The sequence below is a fragment of the Gobio gobio genome (assembly GCF_949357685.1).
Source record: "Gobio gobio genome assembly, chromosome: 18".
Lineage (NCBI taxonomy): Eukaryota > Metazoa > Chordata > Actinopteri > Cypriniformes > Gobionidae > Gobio > Gobio gobio.
The window spans coordinates 50,824,012-50,844,011 of NC_137111.1; the positions used below are offsets into that span (position 1 = coordinate 50,824,012).

Below are 20,000 nucleotides of genomic sequence, written 5' to 3' on the forward strand. Positions count from 1 at the left end.
TTAGACCAGGGAGAGGACTAGTTAGACCAGGGAGAGGACTAGATTGTCAAGGGAGAAGACTAGTTAGACCAGGGAGATGACTAGATTGTCAAGGGAGAAGACTAGTTAGACCAGGGAGAAGACTAGTTAGACCAGGGAGAGGACTAGTTAGACCAGGGAGAGGACTAGATTGTCAAGGGAGGAGACTAATTAGACCAGGGAGAAGACTAGTTAGACCAGGGAGATGACTAGATTGTCAAGGGAGAAGACTAGTTAGACCAGGGAGAAGACTAGTTAGACCAGGGAGAGGACTAGTTAGACCAGGGAGAGGACTAGATTGTCAAGGGAGAAGACTAATTAGACCAGGGAGAAGACTAGTTAGACCAGGGAGATGACTAGTTAGACCAGGGAGAGGACTAGATTGTCAAGGGAGAAGACTAATTAGACCAGGGAGATGACTAGTTGGACCAGGGAGAGGACTAGATTGTCCAGGGAGAGGACTAGATTGTCCAGGGAGAAGACTAATTAGACCAGGGAGAAGACTAATTAGACCAGAGAGAGTACTAGTTGGACCAGGGAGAGGACTAGTTGGACCAGGTAGAGGACTAGATTGTCCAGGGAGAAGACTAGTTAGACCAGGGAGAGGACTAGTTAGACCAGGGAGATGACTAGTTAGACCAGGGAGAGGACTAGTTGGACCAGGTAGAGGACTAGATTGTCCAGGGAGAAGACTAGTTAGACCAGGGAGAGGACTAGTTAGACCAGGGAGAAGACTAGATAGACCAGGGAGAGGACTAGATTGTCCAGGGAGAAGACTAGTTAGACCAAGGAGATGACTAGTTGGACCAGGGAGAGGACTAGATTGTCAAGGGAGAAGACTAGTTGGGCCAGGGAGAGGACTAGTTGGACCAGTGAGAGGACTAATTGGACCAGGGAGAAGACTAGTTGGACCAGGGAGAGGACTAGTTGGACCAGGGAGATGACTAGTTAGACCAGGGAGATGACTAGTTGGACCAGGGAGAAGACTAGTTGGACCAGGGAGAGGACTAGTTGGACAAGGGAGAGGATTCGTTTGACCAGGGAGAGGACTAGTTTAACCAGGGAGAGGACTAGTTGGACCAGGGAGAGGACTAGTTGGACCAGGGAGAAGACTAGTTGGACCAGGGAGATGACTAGTTGGACCAGGGAGAAGACTAGTTGGACCAGGAAGAGGACTAGTTGGACCAGGGAGAAGACTAGTTGGTTGGACCAGGGAGAAGACTAGTTGGACCAGGGAGAAGACTAGTTGGACCAGGGAGATGACTAGTTGGACCAGGGAGAGGACTAGTTGGACCAGGGAGAGGACTAGTTGGACCAGGGAGAGGACTAGTTGGACCAGGGAGAAGACTAGTTGGACCAGGGAGAGGACTAGTTGGACCAGGGAGAAGACTAGTTGGACCAGGGAGAGGACTAGTTGGACCAGGTAGAGGACTAGATTGTCCAGGGAGAAGACTAGTTAGACCAGGGAGAGGACTAGTTAGACCAGGGAGATGACTAGTTAGACCAGGGAGAGGACTAGATTGTCAAGGGAGAAGACTAGTTAGACCAGGGAGATGACTAGTTAGACCAGGGAGAGGACTAGTTGGACCAGAGAGAGGACTAGTTGGGCCAGGGAGAGGACTAGTTGGACCAGTGAGAGGACTAATTGGACCAGGGAGAAGACTAGTTGGACCAGGGAGAGGACTAGTTGGACCAGGGAGATGACTAGTTAGACCAGGGAGATGACTAGTTGGACCAGGGAGAAGACTAGTTGGACCAGGGAGAGGACTAGTTGGACAAGGGAGATGATTCGTTTGACCAGGGAGAGGACTAGTTTAACCAGGGAGAGGACTAGTTGGACCAGGGAGAGGACTAGTTGGACCAGGGAGAAGACTAGTTGGACCAGGGAGATGACTAGTTGGACCAGGGAGAAGACTAGTTGGACCAGGGAGAAGACTAGTTGGTTGGACCAGGGAGAAGACTAGTTGGACCAGGGAGAGGACTAGTTGGACCAGGGAGATGACTAGTTGGACCAGGGAGAGGACTAGTTGGACCAGGGAGAGGACTAGTTGGACCAGGGAGAGGACTATGGACCAGGGAGAGGACTAGTTGGACCAGGGAGAAGACTAGTTGGACCAGGGAGAGGACTAGTTGGACCAGGGAGAAGACTAGTTGGACCAGGGAGATGACTAGTTGGACCAGGGAGAAGACTAGTTGGACCAGGACAAATGAGAAGGGGGTGTAGGGGAGAGGAGTGAGAATGCTGAATTCCAATGAAACAGTTGTAGACGGCTCCCTTTGAAATAAACCCTGATCGGGTCAATGAGCTCCAGCACTGATATGTCCAGGTCTGGTGTCTGGACACTATATCTGATTCTACAGTGAGTTTTACACTATTCTCTATTGCTACCCACATAGACAAACCCATGAACGGTATTTAACCATTTTGTTGGATTTCTTTCAGAGAGTTATGGAGATCAATCATTTAAGTAGATAAGGCAGGGTTCAAGCTGGCAAAAACTTGAGGAAGAAATGTAATTGGGAAAGGGCCAGCGCTGATGTGCCGGGTCAGAGATGAGCTGATATCACAATGAGTGCTGGTCTGGCCCAGATTGGTCCCTATAACACGGATCGCCGCCTTTGTTTTTAGCTGACCTCCACCAACAGCTGGTGCCAGAAGAAGCAGAAAGGGAACAGGTGGGAGGAAACATGAGGACATTTGGGATTGCATCTCATCATTCACATGCTATCACTAACTGGTTTGCAGCCTTTCCCTTTTTCTTCTGAGGAATTGCTTTCTGCCTGGAGGTGGGAAGTCTATGGCCATCAGCCACATGATCAGATGTCCCTCCTGGATGACATGGATAACACATGCCAAGCGTTTCTGTCCAAGGGGACAACATTAGATGTGATGTGGACAAGTACATGTGGTCAAATGCTGAAGCTCGTAAAGATAAGAACAGGACTGTACTTTTTTTCTGTCATTTTATTTTTGCACACTTTGAACCAAAAGGCCATGTATTTGTCTTTTATCTGTTGTTTCGTTGATCACTGACGCTAATAAAGCCTGCTCTGGCTCTTTTCCCCTCAGTTGTACAGGAAGTATCGCTGACTCCTTGAGTTCTGGACACTTGACTATAGCTCCATCTAGTGGAGAGTCTGGCTCAGTGAGCAGTGGTCAGACACAGGTCATTATCATCAGACTCACTCTAATAACTTTTAGATGTGTTTACATGTGTGGATGTGTTTACATGTGTGGATGTGTTTACATGTGTGGATGTGTTTACATGTGTGGATGTGTTTACAAGTATAGATGTGTTTACATGTGTGGATGTGTTTACATGTGTAGATGTGTTTACATGTGTAGATGTGTTTACATGTGTGGATGTGTTTACATGTGTGGATGTGTTTACATGTGTGGATGTGTTTACATGTGTGGATGTGTTTACATGTGTGGATGTGTTTACATGTTTGGATGTGTTTACATGTGTATATGTGTTTACATGTGTGGATGTGTTTACATGTGTAGATGTGTTTACATGTGTGGATGTGTTTACATGTGTGGATGTGTTTACATGTATAGATGTGTTTACATGTGTGGATGTGTTTACATGTTTGGATGTGTTTACATGTGTATATGTGTTTACATGTGTGGATGTGTTTACATGTGTGGATGTGTTTACATGTGTATATGTGTTTACATGTGTGGATGTGTTTACATGTGTGGATGTGTTTACATGTGTGGATGTGTTTACATGTGTGGATGTGTTTACATGTGTGGATGTGTTTACAAGTATAGATGTGTTTACATGTGTGGATGTGTTTACATGTGTAGATGTGTTTACATGTGTAGATGTGTTTACATGTGTAGATGTGTTTACATGTGTGGATGTGTTTACATGTGTGGATGTGTTTACATGTGTGGATGTGTTTACATGTGTGGATGTGTTTACATGTGTGGATGTGTTTACATGTTTGGATGTGTTTACATGTGTATATGTGTTTACATGTGTGGATGTGTTTACATGTGTAGATGTGTTTACATGTGTGGATGTGTTTACATGTGTGGATGTGTTTACATGTATAGATGTGTTTACATGTGTGGATGTGTTTACATGTTTGGATGTGTTTACATGTGTATATGTGTTTACATGTGTGGATGTGTTTACATGTGTAGATGTGTTTACATGTGTGGATGTGTTTACATGTGTGAATGTGTTTACATGTATAGATGTGTTTACATGTGTGGATGTGTTTACATGTGTGGATGTGTTTACATGTGTAGATGTGTTTACATGTGTGGATGTGTTTACATGTGTAGATGTGTTTACATGTGTGGATGTGTTTACATGTGTGGATGTGTTTACATGTGTGGATGTGTTTACATGTGTATATGTGTTTACATGTGTGGATGTGTTTACATGTGTGGATGTGTTTACATGTGTGGATGTGTTTACATGTATAGATGTGTTTACATGTGTACATGTGTTTACATGTGTGGATGTGTTTACATGTGTGGATATGGATGTGTTTACATGTGTAGATGTGTTTACATGTGTAGATGTGTTTACATGTGTGGATGTGTTTACATGTGTGGATGTGTTTACATGTATAGATGTGTTTACATGTGTAGATGTGTTTACATGTATGGATGTGTTTACATCTATGGATGTGGATGTGTTTACATGTGTGGATGTGGATGTGTTTACATGTGTGGATGTGTTTACATGTGTGGATGTGGATGTGTTTACATGTGTGGATGTGTTTACATGTGTAGATGTGTTTACATGTGTGGATGTGTTTACATGTGTGGATGTGTTTACATGTGTGGATGTGTTTACATGTGTGGATGTGTTTACATGTATAGATGTGTTTACATGTGTGGATGTGTTTACATGTGTGGATGTGTTTACATGTGTAGATGTGTTTACATGTGTGGATGTGTTTACATGTGTAGATGTGTTTACATGTGTGGATGTGTTTACATGTGTGGATGTGTTTACATGTGTGGATGTGTTTACATGTGTATATGTGTTTACATGTGTGGATGTGTTTACATGTGTGGATGTGTTTACATGTGTGGATGTGTTTACATGTATAGATGTGTTTACATGTGTACATGTGTTTACATGTGTGGATGTGTTTACATGTGTGGATATGGATGTGTTTACATGTGTAGATGTGTTTACATGTGTAGATGTGTTTACATGTGTGGATGTGTTTACATGTGTGGATGTGTTTACATGTATAGATGTGTTTACATGTGTAGATGTGTTTACATGTATGGATGTGTTTACATCTATGGATGTGGATGTGTTTACATGTGTGGATGTGGATGTGTTTACATGTGTGGATGTGTTTACATGTGTGGATGTGGATGTGTTTACATGTGTGGATGTGTTTACATGTGTAGATGTGTTTACATGTGTGGATGTGTTTACATGTGTGGATGTGTTTACATGTGTGGATGTGTTTACATGTGTGGATGTGTTTACATGTATAGATGTGTTTACATGTGTGGATGTGTTTACATGTGTGGATGTGTTTACATGTGTGGATGTGTTTACATGTGTGGATGTGTTTACATGTGTAGACGTGTTTACATGTGTAGATGTGTTTACATGTGTGGATGTGTTTACATGTATAGATGTGTTTACATGTGTGGATGTGTTTACATGTGTGGATGTGTTTACATGTGTGGATGTGGATGTGTTTACATGTGTGGATGTGTTTACATGTATAGATGTGTTTACATGTGTGGATGTGTTTACATGTGTGGATGTGTTTACATGTGTGGGTGTGTTTACATGTGTGGATGTGTTTACATGTGTAGAAGTGTTTACATGTGTGGATGTGTTTACATGTGTGGATGTGTTTACATGTGTGGATGTGTTTACATGTGTAGATGTGTTTACATGTGTGGGTGTGTTTACATGTGTGGATGTGTTTACATGTGTGGATGTGTTTACATGTGTGGGTGTGTTTACATGTGTGGATGTGTTTACATGTGTGGATGTGTTTACATGTGTAGATGTGTTTACATGTGTAGATGTGTTTACATGTGTGGATGTGTTTACATGTGTAGATGTGTTTACATGTGTAGATGTGTTTACATGTGTGGGTGTGTTTACATGTGTGGATGTGTTTACATGTGTGGATGTGTTTACATGTGTGGGTGTGTTTACATGTGTGGATGTGTTTACATGTGTGGATGTGTTTACATGTGTGGGTGTGTTTACATGTGTGGATGTGTTTACATGTGTAGATGTGTTTACATGTGTGGGTGTGTTTACATGTGTGGATGTGTTTACATGTGTGGATGTGTTTACATGTGTAGATGTGTTTACATGTGTGGATGTGTTTACATGTGTGGATGTGTTTACATGTGTGGATGTGTTTACATGTATAGATGTGTTTACATGTGTGGATGTGTTTACATGTGTGGATGTGTTTACATGTGTGGATGTGTTTACATGTGTAGATGTGTTTACATGTGTAGATGTGTTTATATGTGTGGATGTGTTTACATGTGTAGATGTGTTTACATGTGTAGATGTGTTTATATGTGTGGATGTGTTTACATGTGTAGATGTGTTTACATGTATAGATGTGTTTATATGTGTAGATGTGTTTATATGTGTAGATGTGTTTATATGTGTAGATGTGTTTACATGTGTAGATGTGTTTACATGTGTAGATGTGTTTACATGTGTAGATGTGTTTACATGTATAGATGTGTTTATATGTGTAGATGTGTTTATATGTGTAGATGTGTTTATATGTGTAGATGTGTTTATATGTGTAGATGTGTTTACATGTGTAGATGTGTTTACATGTGTAGATGTGTTTACATGTGTAGATGTGTTTATATGTGTGGATGTGTTTACATGTGTAGATGTGTTTACATGTATAGATGTGTTTATATGTGTAGATGTGTTTATATGTGTAGATGTGTTTATATGTGTAGATGTGTTTACATGTGTAGATGTGTTTATATGTGTAGATGTGTTTACATGTGTAGATGTGTTTATATGTGTGGATGTGTTTACATGTGTAGATGTGTTTACATGTGTAGATGTGTTTACATGTGTAGATGTGTTTATATGTGTGGATGTGTTTATATGTGTAGATGTGTTTACATGTGTGGATGTGTTTATATGTGTGGATGTGTTTACATGTGTGGATGTGTTTATATGTGTGGATGTGTTTACATGTGTAGATGTGTTTATATGTGTGGATGTGTTTACATGTGTAGATGTGTTTATATGTGTGGATGTGTTTACATGTGTAGATGTGTTTATATGTGTAGATGTGTTTATATGTGTGGATGTGTTTATATGTGTGGATGTGTTTACATGTGTGGATGTGTTTACATGTATAGATGTGTTTACATGTGTAGATGTGTTTATATGTGTAGATGTGTTTATATGTGTAGATGTGTTTATATGTGTGGATGTGTTTATATGTGTGGATGTGTTTATATGTGTAGATGTGTTTATATGTGTGGATGTGTTTACATGTGTAGATGTGTTTATATGTGTGGATGTGTTTACATGTGTAGATGTGTTTATATGTGTAGATGTGTTTATATGTGTGGATGTGTTTATATGTGTGGATGTGTTTACATGTGTGGATGTGTTTACATGTATAGATGTGTTTACATGTGTAGATGTGTTTATATGTGTAGATGTGTTTATATGTGTAGATGTGTTTATATGTGTGGATGTGTTTATATGTGTGGATGTGTTTATATGTGTAGATGTGTTTACATGTGTGGATGTGTTTATATGTGTGGATGTGTTTACATGTGTGGATGTGTTTACATGTGTGGATGTGTTTACATGTGTAGATGTGTTTATATGTGTGGATGTGTTTACATGTGTAGATGTGTTTATATGTGTGGATGTGTTTACATGTGTGGATGTGTTTATATGTGTGGATGTGTTTACATGTGTAGATGTGTTTACATGTATAGATGTGTTTATATGTGTAGATGTGTTTATATGTGTAGATGTGTTTATATGTGTAGATGTGTTTACATGTGTAGATGTGTTTATATGTGTGGATGTGTTTACATGTGTAGATGTGTTTACATGTGTAGATGTGTTTACATGTGTAGATGTGTTTATATGTGTAGATGTGTTTATATGTGTGGATGTGTTTACATGTGTGGATGTGTTTACATGTATAGATGTGTTTATATGTGTAGATGTGTTTATATGTGTGGATGTGTTTATATGTGTGGATGTGTTTACATGTGTAGATGTGTTTATATGTGTGGATGTGTTTACATGTGTAGATGTGTTTACATGTGTGGATGTGTTTACATGTGTAGATGTGTTTATATGTGTAGATGTGTTTATATGTGTAGATGTGTTTATATGTGTGGATGTGTTTATATGTGTGGATGTGTTTACATGTGTGGATGTGTTTACATGTATAGATGTGTTTATATGTGTAGATGTGTTTATATGTGTAGATGTGTTTACATGTGTAGATGTGTTTATATGTGTAGATGTGTTTATATGTGTAGATGTGTTTATATGTGTGGATGTGTTTATATGTGTGGATGTGTTTACATGTGCGGATGTGTTTACATGTGTAGATGTGTTTATATGTGTAGATGTGTTTATATGTGTAGATGTGTTTATATGTGTGGATGTGTTTATATGTGTGGATGTGTTTACATGTGTAGATGTGTTTACATGTATAGATGTGTTTATATGTGTGGATGTGTTTACATGTGTAGATGTGTTTACATGTGTAGATGTGTTTACATGTGTAGATGTGTTTATATGTGTGGATGTGTTTACATGTGTAGATGTGTTTACATGTGTAGATGTGTTTACATGTGTAGATGTGTTTACATGTGTAGATGTGTTTACATGTGTGGATGTGTTTACATGTGTAGATGTGTTTACATGTATAGATGTGTTTATATGTGTAGATGTGTTTATATGTGTAGATGTGTTTATATGTGTAGATGTGTTTACATGTGTGGATGTGTTTACATGTGTGGATGTGTTTATATGTGTGGATGTGTTTACATGTGTAGATGTGTTTACATGTGTAGATGTGTTTATATGTGTAGATGTGTTTACATGTGTGGATGTGTTTACATGTGTGGATGTGTTTACATGTGTGGATGTGTTTACATGTGTGGATGTGTTTATATGTGTGGATGTGTTTACATGTGTAGATGTGTTTACATGTGTAGATGTGTTTACATGTATAGATGTGTTTATATGTGTAGATGTGTTTATATGTGTGGATGTGATTACATGTGTAGATGTGTTTACATGTGTAGATGTGTTTATATGTGTGGATGTGTTTACATGTGTAGATGTGTTTACATGTGTAGATGTGTTTACATGTGTGGATGTGTTTACATGTGTAGATGTGTTTATATGTGTAGATGTGTTTATATGTGTAGATGTGTTTACATGTGTGGATGTGATTACATGTGTAGATGTGTTTACATGTGTGGATGTGATTACATGTGTAGATGTGTTTACATGTGTAGATGTGTTTATATGTGTGGATGTGTTTACATGTGTAGATGTGTTTACATGTGTAGATGTGTTTACATGTGTGGATGTGTTTACATGTGTAGATGTGTTTACATGTGTGGATGTGTTTACATGTGTAGATGTGTTTACATGTGTGGATGTGTTTACATGTGTAGATGTGTTTATATGTGTAGATGTGTTTATATGTGTGGATGTGTTTACATGTGCGGATGTGTTTACATGTGTAGATGTGTTTATATGTGTAGATGTGTTTATATGTGTAGATGTGTTTATATGTGTGGATGTGTTTATATGTGTGGATGTGTTTACATGTGTAGATGTGTTTACATGTATAGATGTGTTTATATGTGTGGATGTGTTTACATGTGTAGATGTGTTTACATGTGTAGATGTGTTTACATGTGTAGATGTGTTTATATGTGTGGATGTGTTTACATGTGTAGATGTGTTTACATGTGTAGATGTGTTTACATGTGTAGATGTGTTTACATGTGTAGATGTGTTTACATGTGTGGATGTGTTTACATGTGTAGATGTGTTTACATGTATAGATGTGTTTATATGTGTAGATGTGTTTATATGTGTAGATGTGTTTATATGTGTAGATGTGTTTACATGTGTGGATGTGTTTACATGTGTGGATGTGTTTATATGTGTGGATGTGTTTACATGTGTAGATGTGTTTACATGTGTAGATGTGTTTATATGTGTAGATGTGTTTACATGTGTGGATGTGTTTACATGTGTGGATGTGTTTACATGTGTGGATGTGTTTACATGTGTGGATGTGTTTATATGTGTGGATGTGTTTACATGTGTAGATGTGTTTACATGTGTAGATGTGTTTACATGTATAGATGTGTTTATATGTGTAGATGTGTTTATATGTGTGGATGTGATTACATGTGTAGATGTGTTTACATGTGTAGATGTGTTTATATGTGTGGATGTGTTTACATGTGTAGATGTGTTTACATGTGTAGATGTGTTTACATGTGTAGATGTGTTTACATGTGTGGATGTGTTTACATGTGTAGATGTGTTTATATGTGTAGATGTGTTTATATGTGTGGATGTGATTACATGTGTAGATGTGTTTACATGTGTAGATGTGTTTATATGTGTGGATGTGTTTACATGTGTAGATGTGTTTACATGTGTAGATGTGTTTACATGTGTGGATGTGTTTACATGTGTAGATGTGTTTACATGTGTGGATGTGTTTACATGTGTAGATGTGTTTACATGTGTGGATGTGTTTACATGTGTAGATGTGTTTATATGTGTAGATGTGTTTACATGTGTGGATGTGTTTACATGTGTAGATGTGTTTACATGTGTGGATGTGTTTACATGTGTGGATGTGTTTATATGTGTGGATGTGTTTACATGTGTAGATGTGTTTACATGTGTAGATGTGTTTACATGTATAGATGTGTTTATATGTGTAGATGTGTTTATATGTGTGGATGTGATTACATGTGTAGATGTGTTTACATGTGTAGATGTGTTTATATGTGTGGATGTGTTTACATGTGTAGATGTGTTTACATGTGTAGATGTGTTTACATGTGTAGATGTGTTTATATGTGTAGATGTGTTTATATGTGTGGATGTGTTTACATGTGTGGATGTGTTTACATGTATAGATGTGTTTATACACTGTAAAAAAAATCCCGTTGTTTCTACGGAAAAATACCGGCAGCTGTGGTTACCAGAACATTACTGTAAAAATGACATCAAACCGTAAACATACTTACGGAGTTGCATGTGAATTTTACATTTTAAACATGTATATTTAACATTGGATTTCAGTAATATTAACATCATTGTTACACTGAAGTGAACAAGTTTGTTGAGTAAATTTAACATTTTAAACATGTGAATTCAACATTGGGATTCCGTGATATCTATGTCACTGCTATGCTAAACTGACGAGTTTGCTCAGTTAAATTTACATCCGGCTGTTTATTTAACATTAGATCAGGGCTTACACTGTAAAAAAAATCCCCGTAAAATTTACGGTAAAAAACAACAACACATATTTCATTAACTGAAATAATGTTAAATTACCAACCTATTGAAATACTAATATCTGTTATGTATCTTTGATATATACAGACAACCACCAATCACAGTGGTGATGAAAATCATGTGATGAATCAAAGCTAATCAAAAGCAGCTTTTAAGAGAACAATAGTAATATATAGAAGGTGCTTAGTGTCATTCACACAAACACTAAACACCATCATGGTAAAAATTAAATTTAAAAAATGCAATAAACATTAATTTAACAACATCAGATATAACATAAAACCCTAATCTACATAGCTGATTAGAAAAAACAAAGAAGAAACATAGTTATTGTAATGAAAATACATCAAATGCGAAGTGTCACGCTGGGAGTTCTGGGAATGTCAATTTACGGGTTTTTCACTGTAAATTACACAATGACTTGTTCTTTTTCACTTCCAAAAACTGTAAATTTAACGGTATTTTACTGTAAAATTAAATGAAATGTAAGGTTAGATCTATTACAGTTATTCACCGTATATAGTACGGATACTTTCTGTTAACCAATTAACTGTTTTTCACCGTAGCATTTTTACAGTAAAATACCGTTAAAATCACAATCATTTTTTACAGTGTATGTGTAGATGTGTTTATATGTGTAGATGTGTTTACATGTGTAGATGTGTTTACATGTGTAGATGTGTTTACATGTGTAGATGTGTTTATATGTGTGGATGTGTTTACATGTGTAGATGTGTTTATATGTGTAGATGTGTTTATATGTGTAGATGTGTTTACATGTGTAGATGTGTTTACATGTGTAGATGTGTTTACATGTGTAGATGTGTTTATATGTGTGGATGTGTTTACATGTGTAGATGTGTTTACATGTGTGGATGTGTTTACATGTGTGGATGTGTTTACATGTGTAGATGTGTTTACATGTGTAGATGTGTTTATATGTGTAGATGTGTTTATATGTGTAGATGTGTTTACATGTGTAGATGTGTTTACATGTGTAGATGTGTTTACATGTGTGGATGTGTTTACATGTGTGGATGTGTTTACATGTGTAGATGTGTTTACATGTGTGGATGTGTTTACATGTGTAGATGTGTTTATATGTGTAGATGTGTTTATATGTGTGGATGTGTTTACATGTGTAGATGTGTTTATATGTGTGGATGTGTTTACATGTGTGGATGTGTTTACATGTGTATGTGTTTACATGTGTGGATGTGTTTACATGTGTAGATGTGTTTATATGTGTGGATGTGTTTACATGTGTAGATGTGTTTACATGTGTGGATGTGTTTACATGTGTAGATGTGTTTATATGTGTGGATGTGTTTACATGTGTGGATGTGTTTACATGTGTAGATGTGTTTACATGTGTGGATGTGTTTACATGTGTAGATGTGTTTATATGTGTGGATGTGTTTACATGTGTAGATGTGTTTATATGTGTGGATGTGTTTACATGTGTATGTGTTTACATGTGTAGATGTGTTTACATGTGTAGATGTGTTTACATGTGTAGATGTGTTTACATGTCTGGATGTGTTTACATGTGTAGATGTGTTTACATGTGTGGATGTGTTTACATGTATAGATGTGTTTACATGTGTAGATGTGTTTACATGTATAGATGTGTTTACATGTGTAGATGTGTTTACATGTGTAGATGTGTTTACATGTATAGATGTGTTTACATGTGTAGATGTGTTTACATGTGTAGATGTGTTTACATGTGTAGATGTGTTATATGTGTGGATGTGTTTACATGTGTAGATGTGTTTACATGTGTAGATGTGTTTACATGTGTAGATGTGTTTACATGTGTGGATGTGTTTACATGTGTAGATGTGTTTATATGTGTGGATGTGTTTACATGTGTAGATGTGTTTACATGTGTAGATGTGTTTATATGTGTAGATGTGTTTATATGTGTGGATGTGTTTACTTGTGTAGATGTGTTTATATGTGTGGATGTGTTTACATGTGTAGATGTGTTTACATGTGTAGATGTGTTTATATGTGTAGATGTGTTTACATGTGTAGATGTGTTTACATGTGTAGATGTGTTTACATGTGTAGATGTGTTTATATGTGTGGATGTGTTTACATGTGTAGATGTGTTTACATGTGTAGATGTGTTTACATGTGTAGATGTGTTTACATGTGTGGATGTGTTTACATGTGTAGATGTGTTTATATGTGTGGATGTGTTTACATGTGTAGATGTGTTTACATGTATAGATGTGTTTACTTGTGTAGATGTGTTTATATGTGTGGATGTGTTTACATGTGTAGATGTGTTTACATGTGTAGATGTGTTTACATGTGTAGATGTGTTTATATGTGTGGATGTGTTTACATGTGTAGATGTGTTTACATGTGTAGATGTGTTTACATGTGTGGATGTGTTTACATGTGTGGATGTGTTTACATGTGTGGATGTGTTTACATGTGTAGATGTGTTTATATGTGTGGATGTGTTTACATGTGTGGATGTGTTTACATGTGTAGATGTGTTTACATGTGTAGATGTGTTTACATGTGTAGATGTGTTTACATGTGTGGATGTGTTTACATGTGTGGATGTGTTTACATGTGTAGATGTGTTTATATGTGTAGATGTGTTTACATGTGTGGATGTGTTTACATGTGTAGATGTGTTTACATGTGTAGATGTGTTTACATGTGTAGATGTGTTTACATGTGTAGATGTGTTTACATGTGTAGATGTGTTTACATGTGTAGATGTGTTTACATGTGTAGATGTGTTTACATGTGTGGATGTGTTTACATGTGTGGATGTGTTTACATGTGTAGATGTGTTTATATGTGTGGATGTGTTTACATGTGTAGATGTGTTTACATGTGTAGATGTGTTTACATGTGTAGATGTGTTTACATGTGTGGATGTGTTTACATGTGTAGATGTGTTTATATGTGTGGATGTGTTTACATGTGTAGATGTGTTTATATGTGTGGATGTGTTTACATGTGTAGATGTGTTTATATGTGTGGATGTGTTTACATGTGTAGATGTGTTTACATGTGTAGATGTGTTTACATGTGTAGATGTGTTTACATGTGTAGATGTGTTTACATGTGTGGATGTGTTTACATGTGTAGATGTGTTTATATGTGTGGATGTGTTTACATGTGTAGATGTGTTTATATGTGTGGATGTGTTTACATGTGTAGATGTGTTTATATGTGTGGATGTGTTTACATGTGTAGATGTGTTTACATGTGTAGATGTGTTTACATGTGTGGATGTGTTTACATGTGTGGATGTGTTTACATGTGTAGATGTGTTTACATGTGTAGATGTGTTTACATGTGTAGATGTGTTTACATGTGTAGATGTGTTTACATGTGTAGATGTGTTTACATGTGTAGATGTGTTTACATGTGTAGATGTGTTTACATGTGTAGATGTGTTTACATGTGTAGATGTGTTTATATGTGTGGATGTGTTTACATGTGTATGTGTTTACATGTGTAGATGTGTTTATATGTGTAGATGTGTTTACATGTGTAGATGTGTTTACATGTGTGGATGTGTTTACATGTGTAGATGTGTTTACATGTGTAGATGTGTTTACATGTGTGGGTGTGTTTACATGTGTGGGTGTGTTTACATGTGTATGTGTTTACATGTGTAGATGTGTTTATATGTGTAGATGTGTTTACATGTGTAGATGTGTTTACATGTGTGGATGTGTTTACATGTGTAGATGTGTTTACATGTGTAGATGTGTTTACATGTGTAGATGTGTTTATATGTGTAGATGTGTTTACATGTGTGGATGTGTTTACATGTGTAGATGTGTTTACATGTGTGGATGTGTTTACATGTGTAGATGTGTTTACATGTGTAGATGTGTTTACATGTGTAGATGTGTTTACATGTGTAGATGTGTTTACATGTGTGGATGTGTTTTATGATATTTATAGCGGGATATTCTGTGATAATTGGCCAATACTGGCAGACTGCAGCCAGTGGAAATGCTTCTCCATCGGTGCATGCTTGAGGTAAATTATCTGGAATGATGAACTGTGAATTTGACCAAAAACCCGTTACTTTAATAGATGCCATAACAGAAACTTTGAAATGGCTAAAGCTCTGTTACCGTACCTGACATTATCCTCTCTATAAATATTATAATAATACATAAATTGTCATCTAAAAATGATCCGGCCGTCTTGCCCGAAAAGAGATTGAATTTAGTTATATATCAAATCCAGAAATACATGAGAGATATGCACAAAACACACACAAATGGCGACCCATGCTGGGCAAAACTGGAAATGCAATGAAAACACAGGCCAAGCATGTAATGATATCTGAAAAATAAAATAAGGATTAAAAGGGATTTAAGGGAATAAAGAAAAAAAAGAAATAAGAACGGTAAAAGAGGTTCTATAGTCTAATTGTAGCTTAGCTGTGAGGTAATCCATTAGCTAAACTCTTTGCAAATAGCATTATTTAAAATATGCACAAATTCACTATTCACTAATATGTCAAAAGTGCAAAACATGTCTTATAACATATTTTTTATAAAATATTGTGAAATTCCATTAAAAAATATGAACAGTTTACATCACTGTATTATTTCTGTGGGTCGTTGAATACGTCGTCAAATATTAAATGTTTAGCTACTTATATCTCACCATGCACCCAAAAAAATAAGTTGTTTTTATTAAAAATCAAGTCATATAGTGGCTGTAGTTAAAATAGTATTATTTAAATTTTAAAAGTGTTTGTTTTCCAGTAGATGGCAGCAATTCTCCACTAAACCAAAGCACATGTTCATGTTATCATGAATAAAAATGAGAAATGTAAATCTTTTTAAAAAGTGGATTTTACTTAAAATGTTGGCATTTTATATATATATATGTATTTATTTAAATTATTACAAATTGAGGCAAATAAATAATAAAAAATACCATAAATTCCCCTTAAACTGCACAACTTTACAGTAAAAACATTAATAAAGCTTGTGATATCACGTTTGTTTGAAGAAAGTTACATTTTAAATGTAACAAGGGGTTATCAATGATGCGTAGGCTATATTATTAAACTAACCCAAGACAAAGTGTAGAATTCAGAAAATAATGTAGAAAAAAATCTATTTTTTTTCAAAATAATATACTGTAGCAAAGCATCGTTTGTGTAACCTTTTCCCACACAAGTTTGAAATGTTCCAAATGACCCCCAGACATTTATTATAATGGCTTTGTGTGATGATTGTTTTAATTGGAATTGATATAGCTTTTATTTATACTGTAATGTTGAATGTCTATCATAAAAAATCAGAGACATCAGTATCAGTTTTAGTATCAGTGATACTAGCCTTCATAAAAATATGCCATTACAAAAAATAGTCTTTAAGTTGTTTCTACAGTAATTTGGAGAGTAAATGTGAAATTATTACAATATAAAAATATTAAAAACGCAGACGTTGAATGTGCGATTAATTAGTTACTTTTAAAAAAATGTATATATATATATATACTGCCTTACAACTAGATTCACCTTTACATGTTTAATTGTTAATTTTCACTAAACTGAGATGTACAGAAACCATCCAAAACATTCAACAGATTTATTTAACTTGAGGACAGTTTATTTAGAAGGTTTTTGTGACCTCTTAAACTGTGCAACTCAACAAACTAAAAAAGTATAAAAGTAATTCAAAGTTTTACTTGAGTACAGTAAGAAAGTGTATTTCTATTAAGTATTAAACCCTTTTATTTATGAAATGTAGTGCAGTAAAAAGTATGACATTATATATTACTCTTTGGAAGGAAGTGAAGTAAAAGTATTCCAAAGAAACACACTGATAGTATTGAAACGCTGAAGTGTTGTTGGTCAAATATCGATAACCTTCACCTGCCCAGAGGTGGCGCTGTCCACTCACGAACACTCAGAGCGCGTGACCCTGTGCGCGCGACCCTGTGCGCGCGACAGACGGACAAGAGACAGCGAAGGAATCATTTATCACTGTAATAATGTTAATCATAGCATTATTACAGTGATAAATGATGTAAAAGCATGTAGTGTTTTATTGTTTTGTTTATATGTCTCAAAACTTTTGACACATAAACAAAACAATAAAACTACATGCTTTTGTAGGCTATTAGCTTTAGTTTTTCAAATGTTGCTCTTCGTTTCCATGAGAGACAAAAACTGGAATATAAAGGCAATATGCTTCTTTTGGCGGAAAATAATTTAAATAGTAATATCTGAGGCCTAATGTGATGAAAAATATCAAACTTTGTTCAGAAGTAGGTATAGTTGCACAGCGAGGACGAATTGATTTATACTATGGGATGGAAGAGGAACAAATCAATGTAAATGAGGAAATGCTGTAGCGTTTAAATGTAATTATTAGTAATTAACTTTACTTATGAATATGCTAGGCCTGCTTTTATAAGACCGCGTGCTGTCTGCGCATGTCTGCTGCGACTGACGTCACCGCTTAACGCTCATTGGCTCAGGACTCGCGTCATTTAACTCTAATTTAATTTGATTTAATTATTTAATACTGTGTGAAAGCTATTCAAACTCTGACAATGTGGCATTTGTTCAATAATTAATGATTAAATAATACTAATTAAATGATACACCGGAATACTTATTAATTTAAATAATACTATAAAAGCAGCGGTTTTTATTTGGACACGAACAGCGCCGTGTCCTTTACGTAGATCGCCGAGTTTTGTTTTATGTTGTACTTTATTTAATACGAGAACACATTATCTATCACTTACTTATGTTTTTAGTTTGTTCCAAAAGAGTTACTTAATTTAAAGTCATTTATTAAATTGGTTCACACAGTGCGCACTTCTTTTTATGTACATGATATTTTCCTAATAACTGTACTTTCTTCACGCGTCCGGCGTGGGCGTGGCTTCCGCGGGCAGAGCCACGCCTCCTGTATAAGAGCGCGCGCGCGGCCGCTGCTGAGGATGTGATGATCGCGCCGCGGATGAAGAAGCGCGTGTCTGACGCTCGTCTCCTGTAGAGTTCTGGACTAAACGCGCGCGGGTCAGCGGATGAGCTCGCGGCTCTGTCTCTGGTAAGATCCTCGCGTTAACTGTGTGTGTGTGTGTGTGTGTGTGTGTGTGTGTGTGTGTGTGTGTGTGTGTGTGTGTGTGTGTGTGTGTGTGTGTGTGTGTGTGTGTGTGTTGTTGTGTAGTTTGACAGCTGTGTGTGTGATCGAGGGCACTCGCTAGTGTTCATGACTACTCTAGAGCATCTTTCCGCACATTTCCGACACACACACACACACACACACACACACACACACACACACACACACACACACACACACACACACACACACACACACACACACACACACACACTAATATGATCAATATTTCATAGTCATGAGCTGATGACCCCAGAATCAGGAAGAAAAGATGGAAAATGTCTAAAAATGTTTTCCAGTAAAGTAAATAAGACTAGTTTTATCCTTAACTCAGAAACAGAAGTGTGTAATCTAACACACAAATACGGGCTACATTAATATGACCATAAAAACCATCCTCATATACACGTTTATAATAATAACATTAATTTCGAGATGTAACATTAACATGACAGTAATTTAAACATAGCCTTTAAAATATAAAGCAAAAAAAAAGAAAACGACGAGTATTTTCCCGCTCCGCAAGAGACGCTTTAACACACAATATAACGTCACATGACAGACCAAACTGCATTATGGTCCAGAGTGTGATGTCGTTATCCCGTCTTTCTGTCATAAACATGTAAATAAGCGTAGAAGTATCACTATATTTGTAGATTTTTTACATTTACATTTTTGTCGTATTTTTGTATTTAGATTTTAACATTTTGGGACTTTTGAGCTCAATAGTTGCTTAAAGATCACACACACACACACACACACACACACACACACACACACACACACACACACACACACACACACACACAGTGTAATCCTTTAACCATATTAATCACATCAGCAGTGATTGAGATGAAACACAGTATGGACGACGACACCAGCAAAAACAACAAACAAACACACAATTCTGCATAAATAATTATATAAATATTTAAATAAATAAAATTAATGTTGGGGAAATAAAAAATATGTTAAAGGAAGTTGAATGTGGCTCCGTATTTATGTTCCCCTGGCCTAATATGCTAATGAGGGGCGTCATCAGCCAATGGTGGCAAAGAGACCGCCCTCTGCTGTTTGATTGACACCCCCTCATTAGCATATTAGGCCAGGGGAACATAAACATTCAAAAACAGTTCAAAGTAAAAAGGTCAACTTTCAGTTTAGCATTTCCTTTAACATTTGTTTTTGTTCCATCATTTTGTTCCGTTTATTTCATAATTTATCTCCACGCATTCATTTAAATATTTATTAAAGGGGTCATGATCTGGCGTTTTAATGTTTTTATGCT

The 20,000-nt window shown here is 36.4% G+C and overlaps 1 protein-coding gene across 1 annotated transcript in view; it reads left to right on the top strand.

Moving 5' to 3' along the window:
* Positions 1 to 18,500: 18,500 nt before the first annotated feature.
* Positions 18,501 to 20,000, top strand: part of lbh (LBH regulator of WNT signaling pathway) — a 27,973-nt gene continuing 26,473 nt past the window's right edge. The window contains exon 1 of the mRNA XM_079842455.1: positions 18,501 to 18,637. The gene's annotated coding sequence lies outside the window, so the exon portion shown is untranslated. The remainder of the gene's footprint in view (positions 18,638 to 20,000) is intronic.